This window comes from Telopea speciosissima, chromosome 9 (genome assembly GCF_018873765.1).
Source record: "Telopea speciosissima isolate NSW1024214 ecotype Mountain lineage chromosome 9, Tspe_v1, whole genome shotgun sequence".
Classification (NCBI taxonomy): Eukaryota; Viridiplantae; Streptophyta; class Magnoliopsida; order Proteales; family Proteaceae; genus Telopea; species Telopea speciosissima.
In genome coordinates, this window is record NC_057924.1 from 52,584,887 (window position 1) to 52,602,269 (window position 17,383).

Sequence of the window (17,383 nt, forward strand, 5' to 3'; positions counted from 1 at the left end):
TTGATGCATGCCCTTTATGTAATTTATCGGTTCGTTCTATTGGGAACCGAACCAATTTCTGAATTGCTGGAATACCTACCTTGATGAACAGAATTATTATTATTTTTGTGTTAATTTTAAGACATTTAAAGCTCCTTGTCATAAATTATAAAATAACACATTGTTTAAAAGATGTAAGTAATTTTGGAAAATCCCGAAAGAGGGTTTCATGTTTTCGACAGGATGCAGCCGTCAAAGCGACCTTCCTTGTTGGATTTGTGAAACACCGGTCTTATACAGTTGTGGGATGTCTTTCAACTCTGATGTGTGGTCATACACCTAAAGGTGGTGGTCATGTATTGGTACTTGAATGGGTACATATACAGTATGCATGTGAATAGGTTGACCCTAGAATTCTGCACACCCAAAGGTGGTGGATTTTGAAAGTTGGGTTGTATTCCCATGGCCACTGGTATGTAGGGATTTTTACAATTGCATATTGAGAATTTAGCCCAAAGGTGTTTTCACAATGATGTGTGTAAAATTCTCATTAGCTTATAAAGGTTTCAAGCTGTACTTGCATCATTTTAATTATTATACTGTTCATTGTTTAAATTTTCAGTCACCTTCTCTGTCAATAATAACATGGTTACTATTGAGCTCCTCACTGGGTCAAACTTTAAGAAGTGAAAAGAGGACATTATGTTTGCTATGAAAATGGCAGATGTGCACACGTCCCTTGTTATGGATACACCAATGGAACTAACTGCTGATAGTACTAAGGATGAAAAGTCTGTGCATGCTGCATGGCAAAAGAGTAATCGACTCAGTATACTGTCCATAAAGAGGTCGATACCGGAACACCTAAAAAGTGGTCTGCCTGAGAAATGTACTGCCAGGGAATTGTTAGATGTAATTTTCAAGAGATACAAAGTTTCATCAAATGCTGAGATTGGGACACTTCTGCAAGGGTTATTTAATATGGAGTATAATGGTTCTGGGGGTGTTAGGAATTACATTATTAGGATGGTTGATTACCAAACTAAACTCAAGGCCTTAGACATTCCTCTTCCAGATGCCCTAATTGTCCATCAAGCCTTAAATACCCTACCTTCTGAATTTGGCATCATAAAAACCAACTACATTTCCCAAGATGGAGTCTGGAGCATTAATGACCTAATTTCTAGGATTGTGTCTGAGGAAGAGAAACTGAAGAAAGAGAAAATGCCTACTGCCCTGTTTACTTCCAAAGCCCGTAAGAGTAAAAAGTCTAAAAACCATACTCATAAGTCTGCCAATAAACAGTCCGATCAGACTAACAATTTGGGACCCAAGAAAGACTCTTTGAAGAAAGAGAGTGATCGCTGCTTCTTTTGCAAGAAGAAGGGTCACATGAAGAAGGACTGCGATAAATACAAGGCTTGGTTACTCAAGCCCAAGCAGCCATCAGGTAATGATTCTTTGGCTTTTGTTTGTGAATCCAATCTATCAGAAGCCCCATCCAGTTCTTGGTAGCTAGATAGCGGTGCAACTAACCATGTTGCTTTTACCATACAGGGGTTCATAAACCGGAGGAGGCCAAACAATGATGAATCAAGGCTGGTCGTAGGAAATGATGGACATTCTGACGTAGAGTTCGTGGGAGATGTCATTTTATTATTAGATTCTGGTTTTAAATTGACTTTAAAGAACACTTTTTATGTACCATCCTTTAGGCGGAATTTAATTTCGGTTTCAGTTTTGGACATTAGTGGTTTCTATTTTGAAATAAAGAATACTATGGTTAATTTATTTTTTAATTCAACTAAAGTTGGTTCCTGCTTTATGTCCAACAGATTGTACAGATTGTGTTTGTCTCCCAATGATATCTACGTCTCCTGTAATGTTGAAAGCGTTGTTTCTAAAAGACCCTTACCTAAAGAATGGTCTTTCACATTGTGGCATAAGAGGCTAGGTCATATTTCTAAGGCAAGAGTGGAAAGGCTGATAAAGTCTGACATCCTGCCTACTCTCGAAAGTGATCTAGAAACTTGTGTAGACTGTTGTAAGGGAAAGATGATCAAAATAAAGAAGAAAACTGCAGTCCGTAGTTCTGACCTGTTAGAGGTCATTCACACTGACATCAATGGTCCCTATTCAGCCACATTGTGTAAAAAATTTTACTTCATCACTTTTACAGACGACTATTCCCGATATGGATACCTGTACTTAATTAAAGAAAAGTCTGAATCTCTTGACAAGTTCAAGATTTTTAGGACTGAAGTTGAGAAGCAGTTAGGAAAAATTATTAAAATTGTTAGATCTGATCGTGGGGGTGAGTATTATGGCAGACATGGCAATGCTAGACAGCTTAAGGGCTCGTTTACCAAATACCTTGAGGACTCTGGAATAGTTAGTCAGTTTACTATGCCAGAAAGTCCTGAATAAAATGGGGTCGCCGAAAGGCGTAACCGTAGCCTTATGGACATGGTGAGGAGTATGGTTAGTAGGACAAATTTACCTAAGTTCTTATGGGGTGAAGCCTTGAAAACTACTCTTTATATCCTTAACCGTGTACCTACTAAAGCCGCTCCTCTTACACCTTTTGAGTTGTGGACCGGCCATAAACCCAGTTTAAACCATCTTAGAGTTTGGGGGTGCCCTGCAGAATTGAAGTTGTATAATCTGACTTTAAACAAGTTGGATCCCAAGACTACTCGTTGCTACTTTGTCCTACCCGATCATTCGAAGGGATATAAATTTTATAATCCTGCGGAGGCACTAGGATTGTGGAGTAACAGTACAAGTTTCTGGAATTTGATGTGGCCGTAAAGAATGACTGTTCTCAGACTGTTCAAGATAGTCACATGGTTGGTACATCGGTACCTATTCTTCTACCTATTCAGACTGATGTGGGGCAGACTGTGCCATTGGTTACACCTGCTAGAGTTCAGGAGCCTGATATTGATACCGTCCTCGACATTCATGTAGCACCTGATGAGATTCCTCTTATTCAGGATGCGGTTGAGGATCCTATCATTGATGCAGTTCCAGTTGAGATTCCTCAGATTCAGGTTGAGACAGTAGTGGCACCATTACGGAGATCCACCAGGGAGAGAAGGTCAGTTATATCACCTATCTATGAGGTCTATCTGGGAGAACATGACTATGACATTGGTTGTGTGGTCGATCCAGTTACTTATTCAGGCACTGTTTCTAGTCCTCAGTCAGATTTGTGGATAGATACGATGAGAGATGCAATGCAATCGCTGAAACATAATGATGTTTGGGAGCTTGTTGATTTACCTAAAGGTTGTAAGCCCATTGGTTGCAAATGGGTGTATAAAACCAAAAGAGATTCCAAAGGAAAAGTTGAGAGGTTTAAAGCCAGACTGGTAGCCAAGGGATTCACTCAGAGAGAGGGAGTAGACTACAATGGGACCTTTTCTCCAGTCTCCTCGAAGGATTCTTTCAGGGTGATCATGGCATTGGTAGCTCATTTTGATATGGAGCTACATCAGATGGATGTTAAAACGGCTTTTCTCAATGGCAATCTTGATGAGGAAGTCTATATGGTTCAGCCTGAGGGTTTTGCAGTGGATGATTCAGATCATCTTGTCTGGAGACTCAAGAAGTCTATCTACGGTCTCAAACAAGCTTCAAGGCAAGTGGTATCGAAATTTGAGTGTTGTGACTTCATTTGGTTTTATGGAAAATAAAGTGGATCAGTGTATATATCACAAGGTTAGTGGGAGCAAATTCTATTTTCTCATTCTGTATGTGGATGTGACATCCTGCTTGCAAGCAGTGACCTAGGGATGTTGCATAATACAAAGCAACTTTTATCTAGGGAATTTGATATGAAGGACCTTGGTGAGGCCTCTTTTGTTCTTGGGATTGAGATCCATAGGGATCGTTCTCGCCGTTTATTAAGTCTTTCTCAGAGGGTTTATGTTGATCGTGTTCTGGAGAGGTTCAGTATGCTGGATTGCAAACCTGGGAATGTTCCTATTCTCAAGGGTGACAATCTAGGGTGCAAACCTTTTCTCCACTCTTCGCCTTTTTCTCCCCAAAATCACCATTCTTTGCAAAAGCTTCCTTGATATACATCCATGGCGGAGAACATCCTCTCCCATCTATGACGATTCATATGGGTAGTGCTTTAATGGGTCGTTTGCATTGTAATGGAACGCCCAAGAATGGTTGAACAAGCACGCGATCGACGAGTGAGTGTCATGGGAGATAGCGCAAGCGCAATATGCCCATAACATGGTTTTCGGGAGACACCATTAGAGGGGTGAGGTTTATTGGGTTGGGTTTGATTCATCCTTATTTCCATGGAGAAAATCAGCAATTGGGTTTAGAGGCGAGTGATGAGGAGAAGAGAAAGCGGACAAGTGGGTGTTGTGTCCTTCAACCATGTTGACTTTTATTTCTAAACTGTTTGCCATTGATTAATTCAGATATTCATATCACTTCTCTATGAAGCTTGTGGGAGAATAGTGAATCCAATCTATGGTTCAGTTGAGTTGCTCTGGTCTGAAAGCTAGCAGCTCTGTTAATCCGTCGTTGAAGCGGTTTTGAAAGGTGCTCCAGCGGTTCAAATCTCCTCTGAAGCAACGGTAAACCTATGCCTTCCCTAAACCTCATTCTGATTCTGAGTAACAGGGCAGGGGAAGGGGGTGGTAAGCTCAAACCCCTAATAGGGTTATATTAGTCATTTTAAATCATGAATTACCAATACCGTACCACTTAATGGGAATGATATAACAGAGTGGGGCTGACTGTAACAACTAACCAAACCTCAGGGGGTGTGGCTGTATAATTTAAAAACACAGGGGATCGTTCTATATTTAATAAAAACCTCAAGGGTGATAGTGTAATTTTTTCTAATTATTTTTTTGATAGGAACAACTGATTAATAATGCTTGTAAAGCCTAACAACCTTGATGACGTGGAACCCTCAGACAAGGGATAACTAAGGCCATGCGCATCCCTTGGCTTCCACTCCAATCACTTATATCATATCACTAACTTAACTACTACTGTAACAAACAAAACGTGATCACCAAAAACAGTGGAATTTTCTTTCTCCCTTGTTTGATCTGCCCCTTTGGGTGTCTCTCTCTACTTTAACAACTCATTAATTAGTCCTTCGTTCGATAAGAACAACTCATTAAAAGCCTAAGACCCTTGATCACGTGGAACCGTCAGATAAGGGATGACTAAGCCCAATCGCATCCCTTAGCGTCTACTTTATCCCTTGTTTGCTCCTACCCGTTTCAGTTTCTCTCCATCTCTCTAAAACTGGTGCTTTAATTAGTCATTGACACTCATTCCATATTCTAGAAAATGTATTGGGAAGACGATCCATCTCGGCTCCATGTGCGCTGGTAATTGGAAAAGGCAAATTGGAAAGCCAAACAATCTGTTTTACAACTCATTGAAACAATAGAATGTAAAACGATTTGTTGTTTTTTGGATCAAAATTCAACTCAATAGGAATGATTTCATTCCACTTCAAATCTAGGAAAAGAAAAAAAAAATTCTGGAGAAGTAAAGAGACAGAGAGAGGGGGGGGGGGGAGGGGAGGAGGAGGGAGTATATAAATTGGTCCTTCGTTCTATTAGTTAGGACGTTATAAGCTCAAAGGATGGACGGATATAACTCTGACTCTAGAATGAATATGTCTTCCCAAAGTATGAAAGGATATCACTCTGACTCCAGCCTTCATGGAGTGAGCAAGAAGAGAAGGTCCTCTGAAACTAAGAATAGTGAGGGAGATCACTTCAAACCCAGGTTTCACAAAGGAGTGAAGTTTCATGAAGGAGAGGCCAAGAAGAAGAAGAAAAGGCCTACTGAAACTAAGCTCGACAAGGAGAAGCTGCGTCGCAAGATTGAAAAGTTTAAGTTGATGTTACGAAAACTGAAAGAAAAACAACAACAGGAGAAAGGAGGTGTTGTGCTGAAGAAGATCAAAAACGAGGTTAACGTGGAGCTGAAGAAAGGTGGTGTTGTGCTGAAGAAGATCAAAAAAGAGGATAAGGTGGAACTGCCACACACGCCTAACAAACCTCCAATCCGGCTTGAATGGGGGAGCTCATCCTTGAAACCAATTTATGTGAACAATACAAAGGAACGTCCCAATTCTCCTATATTTATTAATCTGTCTGACCTTGAAGATGAAGATAACCTAGTTGGAGGACAAGTTGATCCACTGGTTTTCCACCCTCGCTTCTACATGGATGACTGTGGAGGAACTGAAGCTGAAATTGAAGATGGAAATGAAGGTGGAAATGGAGGTGAAATTGAAGATGGAAATGAAGGTGGAAATGGAGTTGAAATTGAAGGTGGAAATGGAGTTGCTTAGATTAGAAAATTAAATAAAAAAAAAACTAACTACAAAGCCAAAAGATTATCCCATTCTTCACACCCATCAGTTCCAAGGTTCACAAGACAAAAAGACCAAAACAAAATCACCAAAAGTAGCTTAATCCGCTCCACTTCCTCCAATGCCAGCTCCTGTGTGGCAGCTCCACCTTATCCTCTTTTTTGATCTTCTTCAGCACAACACCACCTTTCTTCAGTTCCACGTTAACCTCGTTTTTTATCTTCTTTAGCACAACACCCCCTCCTTTCTCCTGTTGTTGTTTTTCTTTCAGTTTTCGTAACATCAACTTAAACTTTTCAATCTTGCGACGCAGCTTCTCCTTGTCGAGCTTAGTTTCAGCAGGCCTTTTCTTCTTCTTCTTGACCTCTCCTTCATGAAACTTCACTCCTTTGTGAAACCTAGGTTTGAAGTGATCTCCCTCACTATTCTTAGTTTCAGAGGACCTTCTCTTCTTGCTCACTCCATGAAAGCTGGAGTCAGAGTGATATCCTTTCATACTTTGGGAAGACATATTCATTCTAGAGTCAGAGTTATATCCGTCCATCCTTTGAGCTTATAACGTCCTAACTAATAGAACGAAGGACCAATTTATATACTCCCTCCTCCTCCCCTCCCCCCCCCCCTCTCTCTGTCTCTTTACTTCTCCAGAATTTTTTTTTTCTTTTCCTAGATTTGAAGTGGAATGAAATCATTCCTATTGAGTTGAATTTTGATCCAAAAAACAACAAATCGTTTTACATTCTATTGTTTCAATGAGTTGTAAAACAGATTGTTTGATTTCCCAATTTGCCTTTCCCAATTACCAGCGCACATGGAGCCGAGATGGGTCGTCTTCCCAATACATTTTCTGGAATATGGAATAGTGTTAATGACTAATTAAAGCACTAGTTTTAGAGAGATGGAGAGAAATTGAAACGGATAGGAGCAAACAAGGGAGAAAGTGGAAGCTAAGGGATGCGATTGGGCTTAGGCATCCCTTATCTGACGGTTCCACGTGATCAAGGGTCTTAGGCTTTTAATGAGTTGTTAAAGCAGAGAGAGAGAGAGACCCAAACGGGCAGATCAAACAAGGGAAAGAGAAAATTCCACTGTTTTTGGTGATCACATTTTGTTTGTTACAGAAGTGGTTAAGTTAGTGATATGATATATGTAATTGGAGTGGAAGCCAAGGGATGCGCATGGGCTTAGTTATCCCTTATCTGAGGGTTCCATGTCATCAAGGTTGTTAGGCTTTACAAGCATTATTAATCAGCTGTTCCTACCAAAATAATAATTAATGAGGTGTTAAAGTAGAGAGAGACCCAAACGATAATCCTTACTAGATTGTGGCTATGAGAGACTGTGTTTCCCTTCTTTATGGGATTTAGGTTGGCCTTCTGCTTCTACCGAAAAAAAAGGATTGGCCTTGTGCTAAGCCAAAGAAAAATTCATATGTAACACCTAAATTGAATCTATATTAACAAATTGGTTTTTGAAGATGTTTGAGATCATAATATGCATTCGAGAATCAGCCCATGAATCGGTTCGATTCAAGATTGATAATGAAGAAAATGAATAAGAAATCGACCCATAAATCGGTTCGATTCAAGATGGATAATGAAGAAAATGAATAAGAAATCGGCCTATGAATAGGTTCGATTCAAGATGGATAATGAAGAAAATGAATAAGAATCAATCGGTTCCAATTCAAATCAACTGACTCTTAAAACCATGCATATACACTAGTCCCATAGATTGATTTGGAACCATTTAATTAGGGTTGTCAATCAATCTACTTAGGACAAACAGTTTGACCCGGTTTTGTACAAAACTAAACAGCAATGGTCGGTAGACAGAGCTCACTTCAAATTTCTAAATTGCCGCTCAAAATTCAATTTGTTGGATTTGGAATTTTTTGTTCTAATCTGTCGCAAGTAAGGAAGGGTATCAATGAGTAACCAGTAACCAAGTACCGAATCCGGATCCGGACCGAATAACCGAAACCGATCCATACCGAATTTAATATGGTTAAGTCTTGGATCTGAAAATGTCTTTAAAATTCGATTCGGATCGGATCCGGATCTACCCACCTAACCGGCGAATCTAATCGAATATCCGCCTTAAAAATTAACATAAAACCCTAAGACTAATTGACGGTTAAGTGATCTCTTCATGAATTGATAGTTGTAATAAAATTTGAAAGTTATCCCCCTTTTGACATAAAACCCTAATAATATTCTTTACTTTTTCTTTGCTTTGTCTCCTGAATATCATAATCGAACAAGAACCCAATGGCATAACCGAATTTAAATTGGATACAGGCACCAATATTAAAAAATTGAACGAGTCTTTATTTGAGGTAAAAACTCACATTAGGGGTGTCAATGGGTCGGCTTGGGTTTTTTGGTTTCGATGTGGTTTTTAGAGAAACCGAGACCAATCCAATGAGAACTTTTCGGTTTTGGCTCTGTTTCGGTGTGGTTTGGTTTTGTATCAGTTTTGGTTTATGATAATGGGTTGATATCGGTTTGGATTCAGTTCGATAGAGGGTTTTTTTAAACAAGTTGGGTTCGGTTTGTGCCTATTTTCTTCTTTTTCTCTTTTCAGCTACATAAAATATTTCATTAGCCCTACACTTAAAAATGAGATCAATGGAACAAGTATTGTTACAAATCAATTTCTCTATTTTCATAACCTCATACTCATTAGTTTGTAACAATTTATCTTACAACCATAAATTTGCTCAATAATATTGAAATCAATTCAATGATTCATAACCTTGTACTCATGATTTTTCTTATCAGTTTAATTCGGTTCGGTTTGTTATCGGTCGGTCTGGTGCGGTCCGATTTTCAACCAGTCCCGTCATACCCCAGTCCAAAACCAATCCAATAGATCTTTATGATTGGGAACCATTTAATTAGCGTTGTCAATCAATCTACTTAGGACAAACAGCTTGACCTGGTTTTTACAAAACTAAACAGCAATGGTCGGTAGACGGTGCTCACTTCAAAATTCTAAATTGCCGATCAAAATTCAATTTGTTGGATTTGGAATTTAATTCGTCGCAAGTAAGGGTGTCAATGAGTAACCAGTAACCAAGTATCGAATTTCGGATCCGGACCGAATAATCGGAACCGATCTGGACCAAATAACCGGAACCGATCCTAACCGAATTTAATATAGTTAAGTCTTGGATCTAAAAATGTCTTTAAAATCAGATTCAAATCGGATCCGGATCTACCCACCCAACCAGTGAATCTAATCGAATACCCGCCTTAAGCACCAATGAATTTTTTTTTCCCCCAATTGTCACATGCGTCAATGAGTCGACAAGGGGAACTATCCAAATGCCCTGACCCCTTGAAGCTCGACACTTGAAGACTCTGAAGCCCCTCCGTTCTTAGCTACTCACCACAATCCTTGATCGATATCCGTCTGTTACGCATCTCGATCTCATGCGGGGGACGGTTGCAGGTCAGGGTTGCGGTTATACTATATTCTCCTATAGGATATACACAAGGTTTTAAAACTCGAAATCAGCTTGAATCGGTTCAGCTATTTCATGGTAAAAAATCGAATCAATTTAGAATTCGGGAATTAGCCCATGATTCGGTATCATTCGAGATGGATTATGAAGAAAATGAGTAACAACCAACCGATCCTAATCCGAATCAACCGACTCTTAAAACCATGCCACAGTAAGAGCAGCAGAGTGGGGATTTTTATTGTCTACTGTTCTGACAGCGTGCTGTCGGTGCTGTCCATTGGACGGATGAGAGACATGTGTAATATTCACATCCCACGATTCAGCTTCAATTGTGTTTTTTCTGCTGAACTTCTCTCTCCTCTCTCCTCTCTCCTCTGACAATCATGACCATCTTTATAGACGTTTTTCAAAAATTTTTATTTCATTTACACGATGAAAAACTCTCTTCTCTCCTCAGATTTCGCGCTCTCTTTCCACTCTCTCTCTTTCGTCTCTTCTCTTCTCACATTTCACTCCGTTGAAGACGAAAAGCCCAAATGGTTCACAGCTGCAGAAAGGTTTTTTGCTACTCACTCGCTTGAAGGCGATTCAACATTGTCGCTACAAGGGAAATGTGTCTGAACCACGGCGCTACTCACTCTGTTGAAGGCGATTCAACATTGTCGCTGCAAGGGAAAATCGTCCGATCCACGGCGAAGGCGAAAACCCCCTGCTATCTCTCTCTCTCTCTCTTTATTTTCTACCTGGTCCTCGCACGGCGAACGCGAAGGTTAGATCTGCAGCCTTGATGTTGTTTAACTTATACTTTTTACTTCCATTATGGTCTCTGCAACTCCACGTTCCTCTCTACCCCCCCCCATTGCTTGTGTAGATTTAAATGTCTAAAATTGATATATGCTTTCATTGTGTATAGAATTTTTTTTTTCTGTCTCTCTGTTTCTCTATTTAACCCTAAATTTTATTGAGAGATGATTAGAAGCAGAGAAAACATGCTACTATGTAGGGGAAGGAACTCTCTTGCCCTAGCTCTACAGTTCGGTTAATAAGTTTCTCTCACCCTAATCCAACCCAAACCAAGAAAACTATTCTCGATAACCTACATGGGCCAAAATTTGCCTGAATGAGCATCTGTCATGGCCATTAGCTTTAATTGTCATCACTGATCAATCTGACCTTAGGCCACAACTGATCCAATCCAACTTTAGATGGGCTTTGGGCTAGCAGTTATGACCTTTAATTAGGCTAGGGACTTGGGTTTGTCCTTCAAATTTTTATAAGCAACCTGAGAGTTTTGAAACAATCAAATATAGTATTAACAGCAAAATGATAAGAATTGATGATTTCGTTCCTCTGGTTCAACTTGATTGTAGCTTTGGTGGCTTTGAAGGGATGGGCTTTTTGAGTCTTTGATAAGATGGGCCAAATCTTGAATCAATTAACTTTGATATGCATTGGTCATGAATTTCCCTGATATTGAACTTTCATGGTTTGTTCAGAATTGTTCAAGATTTGCTTTGGTCATGAATCTCTTGAATTCTGTTGTTCCCAACTATTCCATTAGTTGGCTCTTAATCAATTTGATTGCTTCCCAATATTCCCCTTTACATTAAATTCTCCACCCAATAGAATGTTGGTTGACTTGATATCCCTATGGTAGATGGGGCAGTGTGTTGAGGAGTAAAGATAAGTCAAGGCCTTTGCTATTTGTAGAGGTATCTGTAATCTTCTTTTCCAGTCCATAAATGTGCCATCCTTACCCTATGGGTTGGTGCTTAAAGGATATGGGACTTCCATGGAGCCACAAATTGGGCAAGTCCAAGAGAAATTAGAAGTTACAAAGTGTTCCAATTAATAATTAGATGACATTCCATCTCAATCATCATGAATCCAATCTGAGTTAGCATATTATATGATAAATAAAACAGACGAGGGCTGTGTCAAAGAGCAATCAATAAGAAAATGTCTTTCTCCATGAACTAGCAAAAATCCAACTTTGATATGCATTGGTCATGAATTTCCCTGAAATTGAACTTTCATGGTTTTTTATTTTTTTTTATTTTTACCTAGATTCGTTACGCCTTTGGTTTGCATTGTAATTGGAAAATTACTTAGGTGGCATCCTAAAATATTTACTCAAGTGCAATGTGAGGAGTTCCTCACAGTTGAGGCAGTGGTCCACCTTTAAGATTTTTGATTTGTGTCCCTCCCTTAACCTCAATAGACTGACCATGAATAGAACCATATGTTATTTGGGGGGTTGGGTGGGGCTTGTTATCAAAGAAATTCTGGTTGATTACTACTTTGACTAATTCACATGATTTTGGACCTATGGAAAGTTGGCACTAGCATGTTGATGTTTCTGGAACTTAAAAATGACAAACTATACATGGTTGTTACTTGTTGTTAGGTCTTAATCTATCTATAACTGTGTCACTACTGTCGGACAGGTAACTTAACCCCAACCGCAGTACTTATTTAAGATTTTGGGTAATTGGGCACGCCTGACCAATGCATATCCAACATAATGTGTTGGTAATTTATTTTTTTTTTTCTTTATTTTAATCCAATATCTAATTGCAGAGATATGGTTGACACAACACCAAAGAAGGAATTGCTTAAAAATGTACTAGTGTATCTTTACACAACACCACTGTTATGTGAATGTGGTGGTGGAAGGATGCTTTATCTTATATTCAAAATTGCAAATAATCCTGATCGTCCATTTTATAAATGTCCTCAAGGTGGTCGGCATCGAGGAGACTTCCTTTGGGTGGATGAATATTGGGCAAAGATAGAGCAAGACATAGATACTTATCTTTTTTTTTTTTACCATCTCATCCAACCGCTAACCATATCGGGACATGCATATGCACCTCCAAAGGAAAATGTGGTAACAAAATCACCGCGAGATGTGGAACAAGTGAATATTCCTTACCTTCATTTATTCTTTATGAACTTATTTGATTTTTCCTGTATGTAAGATTTAACCATTCTTTGTATTGATTAATGCAGGCTGGAACTGTTGGTAAGGATGAAACACAGAGATCTATGAATGAAGGTCATGATGTACAAGAGTTGGAAGAGCAGGTGCGAGAATTAAGAGAGGAGATATGGGGTTCGCTAGAGGTTAACCAAGGATTGCATCATGAGGTGCACAGTTTGAAAATCAAATTGGATGAAATAGATGGGTCAATCAAGTTTTTTTGTAGTTGTGTTATGGTGTTATTGGTTAGTGTATTTGTAGCAGTGTTGATTTGCAAAAATCTTTGAATGTTTGATGTAATGAACCTTATATTATTGTTTATGAAGGAATTCTTGTAGCATTCGAAGTAACACTTGTTCCTATACACCGATTAATACAAACTAGAAATCTCCTAAATCATGAATCAGGAATCAATCTTTCACATTAATAAGTAAACACAGAGCAAGTTCAAATTTTGAGTTCAATTATCAGCATCACCTGACTTACAAACATGGAGAATGGTAAGAGTGTATTTGAACTCCATGGGCCCGATCATAACATTTGCTAAGCAGTCACGAACTAAAACAATTGTTGCATCAATCTCTCCAATTTTGCAGAGCCCTTTGACAAGAGATAAGTAGGCAATTACAATGGGAACACAAGACATTTCATTTACATGCCTCCTTGAGATCTCCTATTTCTGCAAAACATGGAACATGCCTCCTTTAGTCCCAATATTTTGTAGCAAAGAAGTTTGGGCCTTGGTGGATTCGAACCACCATACCCTTGGAACATGCTCATGTTCCAAGTGCTCTACCAATTTGAGCTAAAGACCCATCAAGTAGAGATTGGAATTTACAAGTAACTTGAGACCTTGCCATAAACCTTACATCAAAGAGAATACCCAATACTAGGATCTTCATGCCTTTAGATCATACAAAGCACTACATATGGCAGCCTTGAGAATACCAAATCAGATTATCATTCATCCCCTCAAAGAGTGACACATTTTTGTTTTTGGTTTATCGTATTCAATAGATTAAGGAGTTCATTAAGATAAGCTGTGAGATGGATATTTATCAAAAAATACTGCCACGAAAATATATATTCAAAAATCATATCTCAACTTACCTTGATGAACTGATAATTCAAATAACTGATCTCTTTAAAATGAAGTAACTACAACCAATAGCTTACATGTCCTCTTTTTACTCTTATGAATACAAGTTAGGGATTTCCAAAGATGCTACTTCTTGAGGATGACTACCACTAGAAGATACTAAGAATGTTCCTCTTTTTTTCCCTTCTGTTTTTTTTTTTTTTTTTTTGGTACATTTCAAGTGTAGACAATTGGTATTAAAATTCAGCTTTTAGAAGCACTGGAGTGACGAGCAGATTTAGTATTCAATACGAAATGAGAACCTATTTGTAACTTTTCTTACTGAAAGGGACTATAGAAAGATGCAATTAATTATGGTTTTATGTGACCTTGGATTGTCAAGGTTCAGGGAACCTTTGCAAATCACTCCAGAATGGTTATACTCATTGAAGATACATGTTGAGCTGTGGCTTCAGAGACGTCTGAGAAGAATACAAGAGATTATATTTCTAACCTCTACGCTTGATATGATTATAAGAATGCCATTTTGATTTTGTATAACTAGTTTACCTTCTTTAAGAAGTAGAATTCATGGCACCTATGATACTTTTTTTTTTTTGGTAACGATGGCACCTATGATACTGCCGAAGAAGGAAGGGAAGATGACGAATCCATATCACCTATGGTACTGTAACCCTAATCGATGAACATGAAAAACTAACTGCAAATCTTACCATTAAAACCTAAATCAGACTAAACAAACAGAGAGAGAGAGAGAGAGAGAGAGAGAGAGAGAGAGAGAGAGAGAGAGCAAAGAGAGACTCTGAGACAGAGTGATAGCGCGAGAGAAAGAGAGAGAGCAAAGAGAGACTCTGAATGCCATTTTGATTTTGAATTCATGGCACCTATGATACTGCTGAAGAAAGAAGGGAAGATGACGAATCCATGTCACCTATGATACTGTAACCCTAATCGATGAACATGAAAACTGCAAAAATCTTACCATTAAAACCTAAATCGGATGATACTGCCGAAGAAGGAAGGGAAGATGACGAATCCATGTCACCTATGATACTGTAACCCTAATCGATGAACATGAAAAACTGCACAAATCTTACCATTAAAACCTAAATCATACTAAACAAAGAGAGAGAGAGAGAGCAACAGAGTGATAGCGAGAGAGAGAGAGAGATGGGAAGGAATACCTGCAATCGTTCTTTTCTCCTCGCGATACTCTGCACCTTTCCACGAAACTGAAGAATACCTCCAATCGTTCTTTTCCCCTCGCGATACTCTGCATCATTCCACGAAACTGAAGAAAACTATGTGGACTAAGTTTTCAAATCACTGCCTTGCCTGAGAAAAATAGGGTTTGAAATGATGGCTAAAATCGCAGGGATGAGACTGAGTTTCACTCTTCAAATCACTGCCTTGCCTGAGAAAAATAGGAGAGGTTGGGGATTCTAGGGTTTGAAACGATGGCTAAAATCCCCGGGATGAGATTGAGTTTCACTCTTCAGAACAGAAGTGAGAACGAAGCATTCGACAAGAGAGAGAGGGAGAGAGAGGAAGGGTATTTTGGATCGTATTTGGGATCGTATTTCTTTTTTTTAATTCGGTAATAGGTATCATATTTCACTTAAAACCGTATAATATTTTGGAATTCAATTAACGGACAAGATCTATTGATACCAATTCTATGGATAAGATTACTCCCGACAATGGATTCCCTTACCTGCACCACCAACCAGAAAACCTTTTGCCAATTTATTATATATATTTATTTACCAACTTGTTTTTTGTGGCAAACTTTTCACTTGACATCTTTGCCCTCTATTTTTGTAAAAAAAAATTACCCCTTTGAACCCTCAACTATCCTTACCCCTCTCTCTCTCTCTCTCTCTCTAAAATCTCTCTCATCCCTAAATCTCTCCATAATCTCCCTCTTTCTTCTCTAGATTTACTTTTATTCCTAACACTAATAAGATAAGCGTCATTCTTACATACTCACATTTTCTTCCCTTTTAATCTCTTATTAAAGAAAGATTTATCTATAGGAGATTAGATGTCAATCAATCTCTTTCTAATCTATAGGTTCCTAAGGCTTGATTTGGTATGATTTCTATTTCTGAAATATTTTGGTTTGATTTTGCACCTTATTTTAGAGAAATAGAAATCAAATGGAAAAGACACTCTGAAATAGCTGAGGAGTTGTCTTCTCCTTGTCCTCGGGACCCATCTTTATTTGGTTATATCCCAAAAATCCATCCATGAAGGACAAGAAGGCATGTCTAGTGGTGTTGTCTACTAGAATATCTATGTGGGGTAGCGAGAAGTCATCTTTTGGGTTTGCCTTATTAAATACTACCATATGAGTTTTCATACTAATCTAGTGACTAGGATCATCACTAGATTAGTATGAAAACTCATATGGAAATATTAAAATCCCTAAAATCCATACACATTCTTATTCTTCCATCCTTCTTTAGAATAGGAACTATGTTAGCAAACCCTTTTGGATATTCTTCCATAAAGCCTACATTGAGTTTCATGGTGACTTCTTCAGTTCTTTTATTTTTAATATTCATTCAGGTCTCATTCGCCTCAACTTTTGTTTAATAGGCTTTGCATCCGAATATAGTGATAGACAGTATTGCACTATCTTGGTGCTAATACCAGGCATGTCATCGGATGACCATGCAAAAACTTGTTTGTATTTGTTTTAATAATTCTATTAAATGTCTAAGCCTCCCCTTGTGTTAGAGAGACTCTGAGTTTGAGCTCGCAGGGTGTCTCCTTTGTTCCTATATTTATATTCTTGAATTCCTCTTCAATAGGCTGTGCTTTCTTTTGTTTTAATATTTCCATTCTTTTAAAGAAATCTAGCGGTGATTCATCTAGATCATCCTATTAGCAAAAGAAAGAATTGGAGAATTGGTATAAATGGAATCAATACTTGCATTAATGAAATTAATTACAGGTACTAACACTAATACTCAGACTATCTCACTCGGGACTCAGACTCAGACTCAGAAGAGGATAGGGAGGACAAAGACTCGGAAGATGACTCAAACTCTACCTCAGATATTCTCGCATCTGCTCCATCTGCGAAGATTAGTTTTGTCTTGGTACTCCAGTTTGGAATCATCCCTTCAGTTGGATGGATTAAGGCTTGAGGTCTTGGAGTCGTCTCTATATCTTTTTCTACCATTGCTACTCCTTCTTGGAAGAGGTTTCTCATTCCAAAGTCATCTTCTTCTCCATCTGGCCAGGCGTTATTGGAACTCGCTTCTCCAAGTTGTGCGAGCTCCAACAAATCAAAATCGCCTACAAAGATGATTTTAAAACTTAGCATTAATATTTTGGAGGAGGAGTCAAACCAAGGTTCATTGAATCCACAATAGGGGAAACTTTCCTCTTCCTTAATGAAGTACCCATGGAGAGTTTTTGGGTACAGATGAAAGGATTTTACCTTGGATTGATGGCCTTCGAAATGTGGCTTAT